General features: G+C 38.5%; 1 long non-coding RNA gene across 1 annotated transcript; it reads left to right on the forward strand.

Moving 5' to 3' along the window:
• Positions 1-277: 277 nt before the first annotated feature.
• On the forward strand, positions 278-2,836 carry LOC119882425. The gene is made up of 4 exons (XR_005440511.1): positions 278-1,641; positions 1,750-1,869; positions 1,956-2,064; positions 2,639-2,836. It is a non-coding gene; the product is annotated as an uncharacterized LOC119882425 (long non-coding RNA).
• The last annotated feature ends 12,882 nt before the right edge of the window (positions 2,837-15,718 follow it).

Genomic DNA, 15,718 nt, shown 5'->3' on the forward strand with positions numbered 1-15,718 from the left:
CTCAAGGATGACATATTGAAATGGATCATTTTAATGTAAATCTGTGTTGACAGTGCTAGTTGAGCGTGAGCAGCATGCCACCCAAATATAAATGTCAGATAGAAATAACAGACGGGGAAATTCATAGAGATCAGCGGCTCAAGTTTTATTGATGCAGATCTGTCCACACCTCTATGTCAACCTGCCAGGTCGTCAACAATAAAACAGGATTAATTCATACTTCAAACAGAGGGGTAGGTGCATTCATGTGCACACTTAGGACTTGTATTCAAAAATTATTAACCCTTATTGAAGTCTGAGTTCATGCATTCAGCCAGCGCTCCATTATAAATCGGAAAAGCTGCTGAATGCCCAGCGCAGAGCACAGAGAAAGTGGAATCAACCTGTTCAAACAGATGGGTTGAGAAGTGTCATTCCCACGCCGAGGTGTGCCAGCGAGCTTTGAAAGTGTGATGAGTCAGGACAAGCTCTCGGGTATGTTGCCACAGAATTAAACACTGAGTGTGTCCTGTTTGATTTTAAGAGCTCCTGTTCTTAAATAGTCTTGTCTGTCAGCACTTACAGATTCAACTAAGAGGCCAGAACAAAGAACTTTCCCGTCATTACTCTGTTGGGATTTTCCTCAGCGCTTTGAATGACTGTGTGTGGTGAGAATAGGTGTGAGATAATTGGAACGGGGAGGATATAATATGTTATGAGAAACAGCACCGTAGAGGGCTAATGCTCTGTCCAGTCAGTCAGGGGTATCTATTTGCATGAAGAATCCTGTACAACTTAAATTTTTCAGTGGTTCTGCATTCATTAGCCTACCTATTGAAGTGTTTTGACACACAATGTGACAACACTTACAATATTTACACAGGTCTGGACCACCAACAGCTTTGTGCTTCACTCCTCCCACTTCTCAACACATTACCTTGCATATCTGTAACGCAAACTTAGCCTTCTGACAAGTAGCTTTCTGACAGCTTTTAATACCTCACCTTTCACCTGCACTTTGTCAAAAGAAAGGCAATCCATCATGTCGAGGAGAGAAAAGCGAAGCATTTAGCGGGAGATGAGTGAGAAGTAACATGTTTGATCTCCTGAAATATTTGCAGAAGGATTCCCAAATGTAGGAGTGCTTAAGCTTATCTGAGGGAGTTTCCACACATCTGCCCAGTGTGAGCAGCAACGGACAGCAAAAACTCCACCCTGGGATCATAACTGTATTTATTGTATTCAGCTTTTTAAAAATCTAATGCAACCTTGCTGCTAGACAGCACACTGACACAGGCTGATTCTGCAAAAACCTGCATCATTTTCAGATTCAATGCCGGTGTTTTGACATTTCTTTCTTTCTACGATATCATGTAGAAAAGTAAGTATGGTATTAGTTAGGAGGTTGGATCATTACTATAGCAAATAAATTATGACTAAGGAAATTGGCCAGGACAGTCTGAAGATGCAGACGAGGCACTACAAAACATTAACAACATGTACAAGAAGCCCAATGCAAAACCCAACCAAGGCGATGTTGCCCAACTTTTGGACCTTGAGTTCGAGGCCAGGCGGGCTTTCATTGATGCAGATGTTACAAAGGACGAAGACCGACCCACGAAAATTTTTGAGGCATATCCATGCTTCAAAGACACTCGAAATGTAAGCTTCTTAACTTCCTTCTTTGGTGCTCTGTGCTTTTGTCTGTTCAGGCTGTGCTATATTAAGCCTGCTCAGTAGCTGTAATAACTGAGCACAATTTTGTCCTAGACAATGGATGAGCTGCGTCGCATCTTTGGTGGCACGAAGGGAAGATGGGCAGACTTTTGTGCTAAGGTGCAGTTCTATGGTGTGTGGAAGAACCCCCTTTCTCCTTGGATCTGCGTGGAGGTAAGTTTCTGTTCCATAAACCAAATCCATTGTTATGTCAGCCATGTTCAAACTATTCCATAAAAGGCCATTTTTCTCTTCCATAGTGGATTTCACTATCGCCCTCCTCAATGCCCTCCCATCACTTTTCCCCTCACCAAATCCACCACCTAGCGTCTCAGAAATGCCAGTGAGGCACTGCTTCGTATCCTTAAGGTGAGAATTGTTATTTAGGCCTTTAAAACTCACTGTAATGTGTCCTTCATTTTCTCACATTGTTGTGCCTTTTTACATTTATTCATTTAGCTGACGTTTTTATCCAAAGCGACTTACAATTGCTATTTATGTCAGAGGTCGCACGCCTCTGGAGCAACTAGGGGTTAAGTGTCTTGCTCAGGGACACAATGGTGGATGGATCACAGTGGCGGACTGAACCCGGGTCTCTCACACCAAAGGCATGTGTTTTATCCATTGCCACCCCCTGTTCATGTTCACACCCAGAACTACTTCAAAGTTCAGTTCAGGACAAATAAATTTAAATCATTAATGTTCATAAATTTAGAATTTTGAACAAAGTTCACAGTCCCAAGGATTATCTAATTAATGTTAATTTCGTCTGTTCCAATTGTAAATTACAATGTGCATTGTTAATAGAGCTCTTTGTTCAATTCATTAGTTGCAACCTGAACGTCATCAAATAATTAGTGTGCAAGGAACATAATTTTTTGAATCAGTTTTGATGCACAGCACTTCTTCTCTTTAACTCACTGTAGTTTTTGTTTTATTCCAGCCAGGCGAGGATCCTGGGCTATACCTGTGGAAGCGGCCTCTCTCCTCTCCAGTGCTGCTTTTTGATGGAACAACCTGCATTGTCGCTGTGGGAAACATGCCTGTGAGCACCCTCCCCCAGGAGGATTTCTGGGAAGGAATGTTGGTATTGATGGCATACTACTACACTCTGCACTTAACATACCCAAAATGTGTAGCCACAGTCTTTTTGTCATGTGACAAATCACAGCACTACCAGCAGTGTATTATGTGTTTTGATTGCTGTTGTTTAAAGGCGTGCAGCAACCCTGAGTCACTGTTAGTGGACATGTAATTATATGCTGTTTAAGACATTTTAATGAATGTTGACAGTACTCATATTTGCCGTGGTTGTGATTCAGTCGAATCAGGTAAGATGTATATTCTAAGAATAAGGACTGGTTTTTAGGTTTTGGTTTTAGTTTTAATATGGATTTAGGTTATTTCAAGATGAGCAAACTTGTTTCAAGTAACAGCTTAATCGTACTTCACTAAAACGGAGTAAAATTTTTACTTAAATTAGTTATTTTTGTCTTGTTCCGAAGCCTTAATTTACTCAAATTAAGAATATAAATCTTTTTAAATAAGAATTATTTGCTTATGTTCAGTATATTTCACTTATTATTGTGCTGTAGGAAGTTTGGTTTCAAGTAATTTGATCTAATAATCAGCCGTTTCTACTTATTTTAACCCTTTTGAATACTTTTCAGGTCCTTCTTATTTTTAGATTTAATAATTCTATTTCAAGATTTCTTGTTAAGTGAAATTAACTTGCTGAATGGACAGATAATTTCTCTTGTTTTAAGTAATTTTCTCCTCAAATATAGTGCTTTTTTCTTATATTTTAGCTGCCCTTATTTGCAGTGCAGTTGGTTATGGTTAGAGACTTTGTTTATTCAAATACTAATTTTTGGTTTGTGACAGCTACACACCTTTCCAACCTACACACCCTTACCCTTCAGCCTCTCAACAAGGCATAATACTTCCTGCATCAGCACCGAATGTTGGCATTGGATGTATTTCTCGTCTGCAGAAAAACGTGATACTCTTGAAGTCTTCTGGCAATATTAATCTTGACGCACGCAACTTGCATTCACCACTGCATCTCCACTACTTTTTGCTATACAATATTTTGATTCATGACAAAAAATTACTTTAATTACGACACCAAGGTGAATCTTCGCTGCAACATGATTGTGTAGAAATCTTATTCCACAATTCTGAAAAGGCATGTAAAGTTCTCACTAATATATTAACTCTTATTATTGAACATGAAAATACTGAGTTACAGAATAAATATCTCTAGTGGCGATAAGAGTTAATACTGTTCCTCTGATTGATATAAAAGTGAGCCTATCAGAGGACTTGTTGTAGAGCAAACAGCAAGGCGATGGCGATCCGCCATCTTGTGGCTCTTGCTACGGGAATATTAGCTACTCTGTTTCAACATTGTTAGTACGGAAGATGCAGTCATTCAGCATTAAAACAGTAAGCTGCTGGGCTTTAAAAAAAAAGGAAAATTCCATAGGCTTATGCTAAAATTGTTAGCATGTTGTATATTTGGTAAAACGAGACTATTATGTTATTTTTGAGGCAGATTTTATACTTTTTTACTAACTGTATTAATAACTGCATGTTGAGCTTGTCTATAGGTCCGTTTTTTTTTAGTATATGGAAGATCTGGAGGCAAATACAACACCAAAGGAGAGTATCCACTGAAGAGAAACTGATGTTTCGGTCGACTGGATGGCGAGCCAAGCTATGGAACTCAAGAGGGATCATTCAGACTGTTACCTTCTTAAGATGGATTCCCTTCTTTACTCTCTGGTGTGGTAGGACAGTTATACACACATATTTGGGCCCCAACAATCGATCTACTCATTATTCACTTAAAGACTGGGTTATTCAAGTTTTTGCTATTATTTTAGTTGTTATTTTGGGTAAACTACATTAAGTCAAATTGCTGTTTTGCTGTTTCGATACACCTGTTCATTCAAACTTACACTTGTGTTAAGGCTTCAGTACAGATCTCAGGCTCCTGTTGTCCTACTTCTTCTAACACTGGTCTACATTCACATCTTATTGATAAGTCTGTATTGGACACGGTGACATTACTGGATGATTACCTTGTAATACGAATGTTATATTTCTTCAGCATTACCTCTTGATCGTGACAAAAGATCATATAGTTGCCACAGTGAACACTTTCCAAAGTTGTAAAATCCTTTCGGCCACAATTAAAAAGGAGTGTGCAGTTTTTTGGCATCAGACTTCCTGGATCATATTTCACTGTGCTGCATTGGTGGTGGTGGGGGGTGTTGTTTAATGTACCAGACCTGCGTTGTTTAACACAGGGCTGTTTTTGATCTGAATCCCCGCTAAGTCTGGGGTGAAAGCATGTTCTACCTTTTAGGACTGTTGCCATCTTCACAGTGGAGCTAGACCTTCAGGCACAGAGCGATTTACAATCCAATGGCAAGCGGAGAAAGCCTGTGAAGTGTTTTCAATGATCTCCACCTTCTCTGTCCTCAACATGAGACAGGTCAACCACGCAGGAAGACTACACAGACCCTTTGTGTGCTAAGAATTCAGTACGTCATTGGGAGAGAAAGTTCAGTTTCCTTTTTTTTTGCAGCATACCAGGCTAAGGAAGCGCTGCTTAAACTAGAGAGGTCAGCTCCCCAGACAAAAATCTGGATTCAGATCCAAGTACAACTCCCAAATGAGTAGCAAATGTTTCCCAGGACAGATTTACAAGACACCATCATTAACAGTAATGCAAACTATGCAGCTCAGTAAAACATATGAAGACTAGGAGCAGGTAGGCAATGAAAAGAGGTTTGATGCAATGGCCTACTAATCAAACTAGTCACATTGTAGGGCTGTTTGTGATATGAGCAAGTGGGAAGCTTCCGGTCTGAGGCTTGAATCCAATGTGGAAGTCCCTTAAACCTGCATTCTATTAAACAGCCAGCAGTGGGCGATTCTTCTGATTACAAAAAGAAGTCCAGATCCATTAGAAGACAAGTCGTTACCATGGCAACCTGTTATTCAAGCTAGAGTGACTCGTACCCACGGCACTGTGTAAATTTAACCAGCACCGTTGAAAAAGCTTATTAGGAGTTGGCTGTTCACTTTTTTGAGTACATTTAGTTTTAAGCCTGTTGTTCGCTAGACAAAATCATCTGTTAAAATGACAGTTAACGTGAATTACAGATGCACCTAGCGAAGCAAGTTAGCTAGCTCGTCCAAATATGGTCACGTCCAGTGACGCTGGTTGCAAAAACTCAACATGGCGGCGCCCTAACGGCCAAACTCAAGGCTTCAAAACGCCAGTCCACAAACCAACAGGTGACGTCACGATGACTACGTCCGCTTCTCTTATACAGTCTATGGATATGGGCTTATTGTGAGGATCTCAAGGTCTTTTAGACAATGTATGGTTTTTCTTTATAGGTCACTTTAACAAGTAAGATTGATTGTCTAGTTGACATATAATCTTCAAAATTAATGATGGCCGATGGTCGCGAATTCGCATCACACCTCTTCCTTTCAGACTGCAAGCCAAGATAGCACATGGATTCCCCCAATGCCTGTTGGTGCATATTTGATACGTACCAAGGAACCTTTTGCAAGCCCTGGTTTCTCGTTTATGCCTGTTAAAGCCAAATTAACAATCTTCACTTAATTTAACAACAGCTTGAAAGCAAATGAAAACACAATTTATGTTTTTATTGTAAAAAAAAATTCAGGCGTCAAAGGGTTAAGATCCTTCTGTGAAGTCCTCACATGTCCCAAACTGAGAAGTATTTCAAACTACGACAGGCAAAGGTGGGGTCAGCCAGTCACACTGGTACAAAGTAAATTTAATCATCATTTTACAACAGGGTTGTAAAATGAAATGCAGTTTGTAGTTCCCTTCTGCTACAAAGCAGACAAAACAGTCAGCCACAGTTAATTTTACAGCCATAGCAATAGCCATATAGCTACAGTAATAGCCATTAGCCACAGAAATGGCCATAGAAAAGGACACGACCCACTGGCAGCGTGGTTGCAGCTACAGTTGGAGTTTAGCTTTCTTTAAGCTGAGGGGCGGTAGGCTTCTGTTCAAAAGCCCAAAACAATATGCTTACAGGTAACCTGACAGGGAACTCTAGTGTCCACATGAGTCTTTTCTGGCAGGAGCAACAGCAAATGTAACATGACATTGGTGTTAGCACTGTCAAACCTTGTCAGGAAGATGTTGGGGTGAAAGGATGGGTCAACATATCCCATAACTTTAACTAACAAACAGCATGGATTTGTTTGGAGGACTTGTTGGGAGACAAACAAGAGTCTTCAGTCATACTAGTGGCTCTGTGAGGCTGTTCTTTGTCACAGTGGTGCTTTGAGCTAATTACCAACATCGGCATGCAGACATGCTCACAATGACAATGCTAACATACTGATGATAAGCAGACATAATGTTTGCAACATGTGTTATTAACACAAAACACAAAGCTGAGGCTGATGGGAAACCATTGGACAAATTAAAATTTTGACCTGATGGTGGTATTTGAGGATGGCAGCACCATGGATATCTGTACCAAATGTCATGGCAATCAATCCAATACTTCACTAAAGGCCAAATACGTCAACCTGCTAAACGAAAAGTCAGGGGATCACTAAAGTAAGCAGAATTCATTCTTAGAGGACCACAAATCTTTCCATTATCTTGATTTTCCAGATAATTTATCCATGAGTTTTTGAGATATTTCTGTCTGAACCAAAGTGGATGACCACCCAACAACACTGCCATCTCTAGTGCCATGATGGTATCATGGCGAAAAGGCAGAACAAACAAAATGAGATGAGTGATACATTACAATGGGGTCTAAATTAATGCTCTTAGCGTAATCAGAATCAGTTTTATTGCCAGGTATGTGTACACATACAAGGAATTTGACTCTGGATTGTACAATGCTCACGATGTGCTTACTTACACAATAATACAATAACACAATAATATAGTAATAAAATCAAACACAGGCTACAGTATAGAGAACACATATATTCACACTATAAACAAAACAGACCGATTGAGACAATAGTGCAATAATGCAATGAGCAGATTGCAAAGTATGCAGGAGTAAATTGTTATTATCATTATTATTTACATGTGTTGGAGGTCGATGTGGTATACAGGTGCACATACACATAAAAGCATAGTTATGTACATGGGGTAGGTGGATTTGGTATATACACTATGACAATATGAACAGAAAGAACAGCTTTGAAATGGAGAATGATGAATAAATTAATGGGAAGTGGTAGCCAATAAACAGGAATTATTGCACTGGAATTATTGCACAGCAATTGTTCTTGACACTGTGAGTTAGTGACAGCTGTTCATCATCGTGATGGCTTGTGGGAAGAAACTGCTCCTGAGTCTGTTGGTTTTGGCGTACAGTGCTCTGTAGCGCCTACCAGAGGGGAGAAGCTGGAACAGGTTGTGTCCGGGATGAGATGGATCTGCAGTGATGTTTCCTGCCCGTTTCCTGACTCTGGAAATGTATAAGTCCTGAATGGAGGGCAGGTTGGCACCGATGATCTTTTCTGCAGTCCTGACTGTCCTTTGTAGTCTGCTCCTGTCCTTTTTGGTGGCAGATCCAAACCAGACAGTGATGGAGGTGCAGAGGACAGACTGGATGATGGCTGTGTAGAACTGGATCAGCAGCTCCTTAGGCAGGTTGAGCTTCCTGAGCTGGCACAGGAAGAAAATCCTCTGCTGGGCCTTCTTGATGATGGTGTCCTTCAGGTCCTGGGATATAGTGGATCCCAGAAACCTGAAGGATTCCACAGCAGACACAGGGCTGTTGAGTATGAGTAATTTAACTCTTACTTCTGTCTAGTGTAGATAAATCAATGCTATCGAATGGTTTATGTGGCAGAGTGACACATTTTATTACATCCCCAATAAAAAAAGTTAAACTATATTGATCTAAAAAAGGATAATGACATAACTTCTCAAAAATCAATAAGGGAAAAAAGAATCAGCACAAGACTGTTGAAACCATTGTAGGTGATGACCAGTTTTCACATATTGAAGCACAGATTTATACATGAAAGACTGCTCTTTTAAATGAACACACACACACACACACATAACCTTACAGTATGGACAAACACATGAATGTACAAAAAAACTAGACAACAACTACTAAAATACTTCGAAATGATACTACACAAAGAAGTTAAGTAGTTTATTGGATCAGAGTTCCTTATCTCAGTCAGTAATCTGCCATAAACGGGGTAAGGTTGCATAAATGGCTAATTGCCAGAACTTAATGCTCTCCTGCTGAGACCTTACCACAATATGCACAACAAAAAGGCATCAGGCTTTCAGATGACAAATGGTTGCCACAATCACACTTATAGCATTAACCAGCTTATGGTGTAAGCACACTAAGATGAGCCCAAACAACGGATGTCTATATCAAGATTAGTCAACTTATAAAACCACATAGGCAGATTAGGTGTCTAATTCCACTGCCCCTCTGAAAGAAATCTGGGTTTATTATCCAAGGAGCTCCAAACCTATGACTCAAGCCAACTTCTAACAGCTGCTCCAGTAGACGGATTGAAAGACCCTCTACTACCAGATGATCCAGTCAAGCAATCTTTATCAGGCTACACAAGCTTAAAGAAATCAATTTCATTAGCTATCCACCTAATGTACTGTGGCCAAAGATGGTTAGTTCTATTTAGGTCATAAAACATGTTATCAGTTTTCTATCTATTTAGGACATTTTCCTAATCTCCACACAACATCTTGCATGTTTCATTATATGTAGGCTAATGGGATATACATCATACATTTCATCAGCAATGCCACAAGGCATTTTTCATTTCCCATCTGATGTTATTCGTCGTCACAAAAGATGGCCTTTGAAATTTAAATGTGATTGGGATTAGGGAAATCTGATTTTCAGAAAGGCTATTTAGCAGAGATTTAAAAATTATATTATTCTCATATACACACTACAAGAAATAAATAAATATGTATATGTATAGCATTAACTTTAAGATGTAAGGAAGTAGTGAATTAGATATAATTTATATAATTTTATTTATATGTATGTATTTTCAGGTAACATTTTCACGTGCACGTGTACTTTCATGTATTTATATGTAGTGTCTGGTTTTAAAAAATCAAAAACAATTGTTCTTACTGGAGGTTATTTATGATCTGAAACAAATAGTTTTCAACTCCTATCATTAGGCTATAAATCTTTACAGGCTACATTCTGTAGGCTGGTTTACGTGGTCACACAACCCTTAATGCAACTGCAGAAATTAAAATGATAAACTATTCATTACCTTTTTATGGAAACAAATAATTGTACAAATTAAAAATCTGATACAAAACTCAATACAGTATTTGTAAAAAATTATAAATTTAAATTTCACACTACAGGTTTAATCATTCATTTTCTGTTCAAATTCAACTACAAAACAGAATTAATTTTGTGCAACAAATATATCACTCAGATGAAAATAATCACCTTTAAAATTCACTGGGGCATGAAGATTGCCTTTTATTAAAGGTCACTATATTAGAGCTTGCAGGCCTCCAATCTCATCTGTGCTATAACAAAGCACATTAAAATACACAAAGTGTGCATGACCTCCTATTATCTGAAAATGAACAATTATTAAATGTAATGTCTGCTACAGTAATTATACACAATTATGAAGGCAGGTCAGATATAAAGATTTGAATGCAGGTGTTGTAGGGATGAGGAGTGACATGTTTTGGCACAGCTGACAAAGCGATAAATGATTGAGGGAAGAGGGGTATGGGGGGTGGGGTTATGACAACAATGACAAATTGAGATTAACAGGTCAAAATGACACTGGTCGATGATTCCAGCAAAGTTGTGAGTGTGCCATGCCCCACGCCAAGAGTGTTGGAGTGTGTTTACTGCATGCAGACTGGAGTTTGGGTGTCTGGCAATTGCAAGCAGACAGACTGCAAAGCTGTATGTGCAATATGGTGTCTGTCAAATTGAACAGTGAAGGGTGGACCAAAGTGTAAACCCCCTCGTGGCAGAGGGGGGCAGAGATGTGTGTTTGGCCGGTGGGCTTAGTTAGATTCACACTGTGACCCAGATGGTCAAAATGTTAAGGCTATTTCACAGACAAGTTCATTCTCTAAACATGATGTCAGATTGGAGTATTTACTGAAATCTAAAATTGCAGCAAAAAAGAAAAAAAGAGAAAGAAAAAGAAAGAAAAGAAATAAAGCATATCCCACTACATCACTGCAGGTCCAGTGTAAAATACTTACTGTGACTTCATGAAACTAAATTTCAGCACTTTGATACCCTAATATAAGTTTCTTTTTTTGTCATCAATTCAAGTTTTAATTTTGGAAATATTGTTGGTGTTTTCGCCTCTGAAACTCTCTAAGAACATGAGTTTTAGACTGAAACATGTTTGTATTTGAATGACAGCGCTACCCACTTATCAATATACATGATCAGCCACTTGATTCATCAATAAATGTAAATTAATCAAGTCATTTAAAGCAATACACTTCCACAATAACTAATATTATATTATATAAATAAGTATTTGCATATTTCAGTAGCTTGGTAAATATATCTTCATCAAGGTAATTTGATTCTGAAAAAATGCATTTGTGTTGCACTGGTTTATAAAGTCCAGAAGAAAATATGTTGTTTGTTCATCCAAAAATTCAAAAAAGATTGCCATCGAGTTGACTAGATAGCTCAGATTTGAAAGTACCACAGAATTTGGAAAGCTACTCTTAAAACTGAATTTATCAGTCAATCAGGGTTAATCTTTTTAATCTGTCAGGTCACAGTGATAATCTCAACAGAGTGTTTGATATTTAAAAATTGGCTGGAACAAAAGGACAGTTACTACTGGATAGTCCCGGCAACTCTAAATGTTTTGATTGGTGCAGAAATTGCACTTTAATGTGACAGTTAACGGATCATAAACTGTCCCAGAGAACAGGAAATCAATAATTAACTTCAATAATAAGCAAAGTATTTTATATCACAGAAAAGGATTGGGTAATAAGGGAATATTGTTTTAACAATAACAAACAAATTTAAATTAATATTCATCAGCATGTGTAATGGTTAGGTTTTCAGTCAAAATTAACTAGACAGATTTCCACTATTTAGAAATCTTTGTGAAATACTGTGAATATTGTACAGCTCCTCAACTTTACTGCCAGATAAATAATTAACTGACAAGCATACTATAAGTATAAGTATACTACAAGTATACTTTTTATAAACACAATTATATTCCATTTGTAACCATAACAGGAAAAAAGATAGATATACATCCTCCTCAGTATTTGGAAAACTTTTTTCTATCTCTAGCTATACAGACTGACACTATGAATATGAACCATTGAAATGTAACCCCTAATATTTCATTATAATACATTTTTTTATTTTAGTTCAGTAAACAAAACCAAAACTAATGAAAAATCTATGCATAAACATTAAATTCACTCAATCAAAAACGTTCATACCATTTTCATATCGACTGAAACATGTCTTTAAGAGATACCTGCCTATAAACCAAATCATAAAAAGGCAACTTAACTTTTCCAAATCAATAAGGCAATAAAAAAAACAGCTAAAGCATTCCCAGAAGCTGTGATACTTTGTACTGTGTCTCTGTTCTGTTACAACTGTAAATAGGATTATGGAGGGGTGGGAGTGGTTATTGATTGAAATATGCTTCCTGGCACTGCATGTGTCCACTTTGTAGAAGTTAGAGGTACAAGTGGCAAACAACAAAAGGAAACAGTACAGTCACTTTGTTAAACACACCCTGATAAAACTACATATCTGAACATTATCCTAATGTAACTGGTTAGACTATCCACTGTTGTGTAGACTCTACCTCCATCTGTCAAATTTGCAACACATTTAAATGTGAGTCTCACTGTGGCTAGATGTCCAGCATCTCATCACATCTGGGTCGGCCGTCTTTTACCTTTACCTTCACAGAAACAGCTAATTTTAATTCCCTGGAATATAGCCCAAACTACAACTGGGTATAAGTTGAAATATCTTCCATTAATGGCAGACTTTGTTTTAAAAGTTTGGTGATATTATATGTATTTTGCTTATTGTTAACAAATCCCATGAATAATAAAAAAAATTTGTGTGTGTGAGTGAGTGTGAGTGTGCCCCAAGCCTGACGTATTGTATTCCACAGAGTTCCATTGTTGTCCAAACCTATTAGAAACACGTCAGTGAGCCACACCGTTGCACTGGGTGACATGTTCCCTCATTAGAATGAACACACATATTAATCCAGTAGGAACCAATGGGTTTACGGCTGAGAGCCAGAGATTGACTTAATACCCGATACTGTTTTGGTCTTTTTAATGGGATTTGTTGACAATAGGGAAAATATGATAAGCCAGTAAGTAAAAAAAAAAAAAAAAAAAAAAAAAGTTTTAATCAGGGATTTAAGACTTTTTAAGGTGTTTTTATGGAGTAGGCAAATCTCTAACCTCTTAACCGATGCTGATTGAGTTTGTTTGTTGCACCAGCCTCTGTAAAACCTCAACCAGAGGTATTCAGCCGTGTGCCGTGGAGACCCAGTGTATGAAGGTTTGTGTACGCAGACACTCGGCCCTCTGTGGCACATGGTTGAGTAACCGCCACATTGCAGTGTGCAAACATCCCAGGACCTCAGCTGTTTCTGAGATGCCAGAACTGGTGCCACATGCAAAGGTGCTTGAGGTATTTTGTGTCAAATCAGATAGAGGTTTCTGTTTACATTTTAGAATTTGTTGAGATTTTGTAAAAATATTTTCACAGAATTTTGAGAATTGCATCGTTTTTTGCCCCTGGGCCACCTTAACCATCAGGAGCAGCCTTTATCTTTCAGACAACAGGATCAATCAATGGAGTCATGCTGTTTGTGGCAGATTCTGATCTTACCATCGCTATTTTGCACCATCCATTCATTATCTTCATTCCATCCACGCTCTTTTTATTTTTAATTCAGAGGACATTGTCCAGTTTTTGAGACTAAAGGGCGCACTACGCCTCATGTGCTTGTTCTTTGCTGAGAGGAAGCCAGTGAACATCTTCAGCCGGTGATGGCTCATTTTTCTTTTTTTGAGGACATTAGTTGATTTGGCCATTCTCCCTCGATCTATATAGATTATTTCCTCTAACTATTCATTTCTCTCTAGAGTCCAGATATCAAGGATTGCAAAAATAGAGCCTTCCATAAAGGGCTCTAGCATTATGTTCTGCCCTCAGGGTCTTCCCAACAGAAGGTCGCATATAATGTACAACAGTCATATACTGCCTGGGGTACTTAAAGAAACCCTATAGCAACTTTGTGCTTTACATGCCAGAAGCTAGAAATATTCCCGGCAAGACAGCTTGTGTTTCAGCACAAGCTGGGTGGTTACTGGGAAAGATAGCTGTGTGTTAATGCAAACACGCACACACATTTTAGAACTGCCTAATAGTTCATGTCTTTTTCTGAAAGTGTCTAGATACAATCCCAAAACATCAGCAGTATTCAGAAAGCAGTTCCAGCCTGACACAGTGACATGGGTTAGTCAGGTGCTTGCAGGTGAATGGGTCTATCTTTGCAACTCATCTCCCAGCCAGGGCAGAACATGGGTTTGATAATGAAAACATGTTTCCACAAGGGATGGGAATTTTTAACTATTCAATTTACAATTTAATATATATTTTAGCCAACTTCCTGAGATTTGGGAGGTACAGAAAGCCAGACAGGACAGAACCTTTTTATATACAGTCTATGGACAAAACCGGACAGAACACACGTTAGGGCTGAAGAGAGCTGAACTGAACTAAATTTGTGGTGAAATGCTTTGATATGCTGTGCATGCATGGTCTTTTACACCACTTTATGTGATGCTGTCAGAAATAGCCAGCCAAAAGCAACCACTTTCATCTGATAAGGATCTTAAGTCATTGTTCTAAATTGCTGCTTTAATTCACTGGTTTGTAAATACTTGCATTTTTAAAGTGCCGGATAAATAACTGACATGATGTTATTCTTGGTCGGATACAGTGACAGGCTCACTGAAGCATTTCAACACTTAAATGTCTTGCCTAGGGACATACTGATGATGGTTTTACAAGGAAGGAACAAAATTACAGTGGCTTCCTGTTACACAACAAGTTTTCTATAAGCCAGGAAATACTACCGGATGCTAACAATTGTATTCCTGGTACTGTGGTTGAGTGAACAAAATAAATAAGGAAGGAAAAAGGAAACATTCACACCCAAACATTTCACCTCTCTGGTGAGCAGTGTCAGCGACCTGCAGCGCAACTGTTTTAACCACAATTAACTTTTAATACAAGTTTACAAGATACACTGTGGTAATCAGTAATGTGCCTGAAAAACATGTTAAATTAACTGAAACATGACAGGGATTTCCTAGAAACCAAAAATGTGTGACAGGAAATAGTTCCTTTTCACACAGAGAACAGAGTCCCAAAGAACACGACTTCTGGTCTTTGACTCTCTGTAAGTAGAACAAAAAACTTGGCCATGTATCAGAACTTTCTTTTTATATCCAAACTTTTTAAAAATGGCTGTGACGAAACATATTTGAGGAGTCACTGATAAGATTTTCAATACATTTCACTCAGGATTCAGGCAGATTCATCTCAGACACTGCCTGCAGGGTGGAAAATTGTTTCCAAACGCTAATATTGTCAAGAGTTCTTCTCCTCACAGATTTGTTCACAAAAGGCTGTTCATATACTGCAGTGGTTCTCAAAGTGGGGTCTGAGGACCCCCAGGGGTCCTTGAGAGGGTTTCAGGGGGGACAGAATGTGTGACTATTTTGGTCATAGGTTTCACACCCTTTCTGTAATAAAACATCTAAAAGAAAAAGTGCAGATGAGGGACCTTAAGACAAAATCTTATCAAATGGGGGTCCGTGGTCTAATATGTTTCAGTTTAGGAGTCCTTGATGTGAAAAAGTTTGAGAACCACTGATATACACACCCTCTTTTTTCAC

Source organism: Micropterus salmoides, unplaced genomic scaffold (genome assembly GCF_014851395.1).
Source record: "Micropterus salmoides isolate LMB-PRFRI ecotype aquatic unplaced genomic scaffold, ASM1485139v1 Ms_hic_scaffold_3, whole genome shotgun sequence".
Classification (NCBI taxonomy): Eukaryota; Metazoa; Chordata; class Actinopteri; order Centrarchiformes; family Centrarchidae; genus Micropterus; species Micropterus salmoides.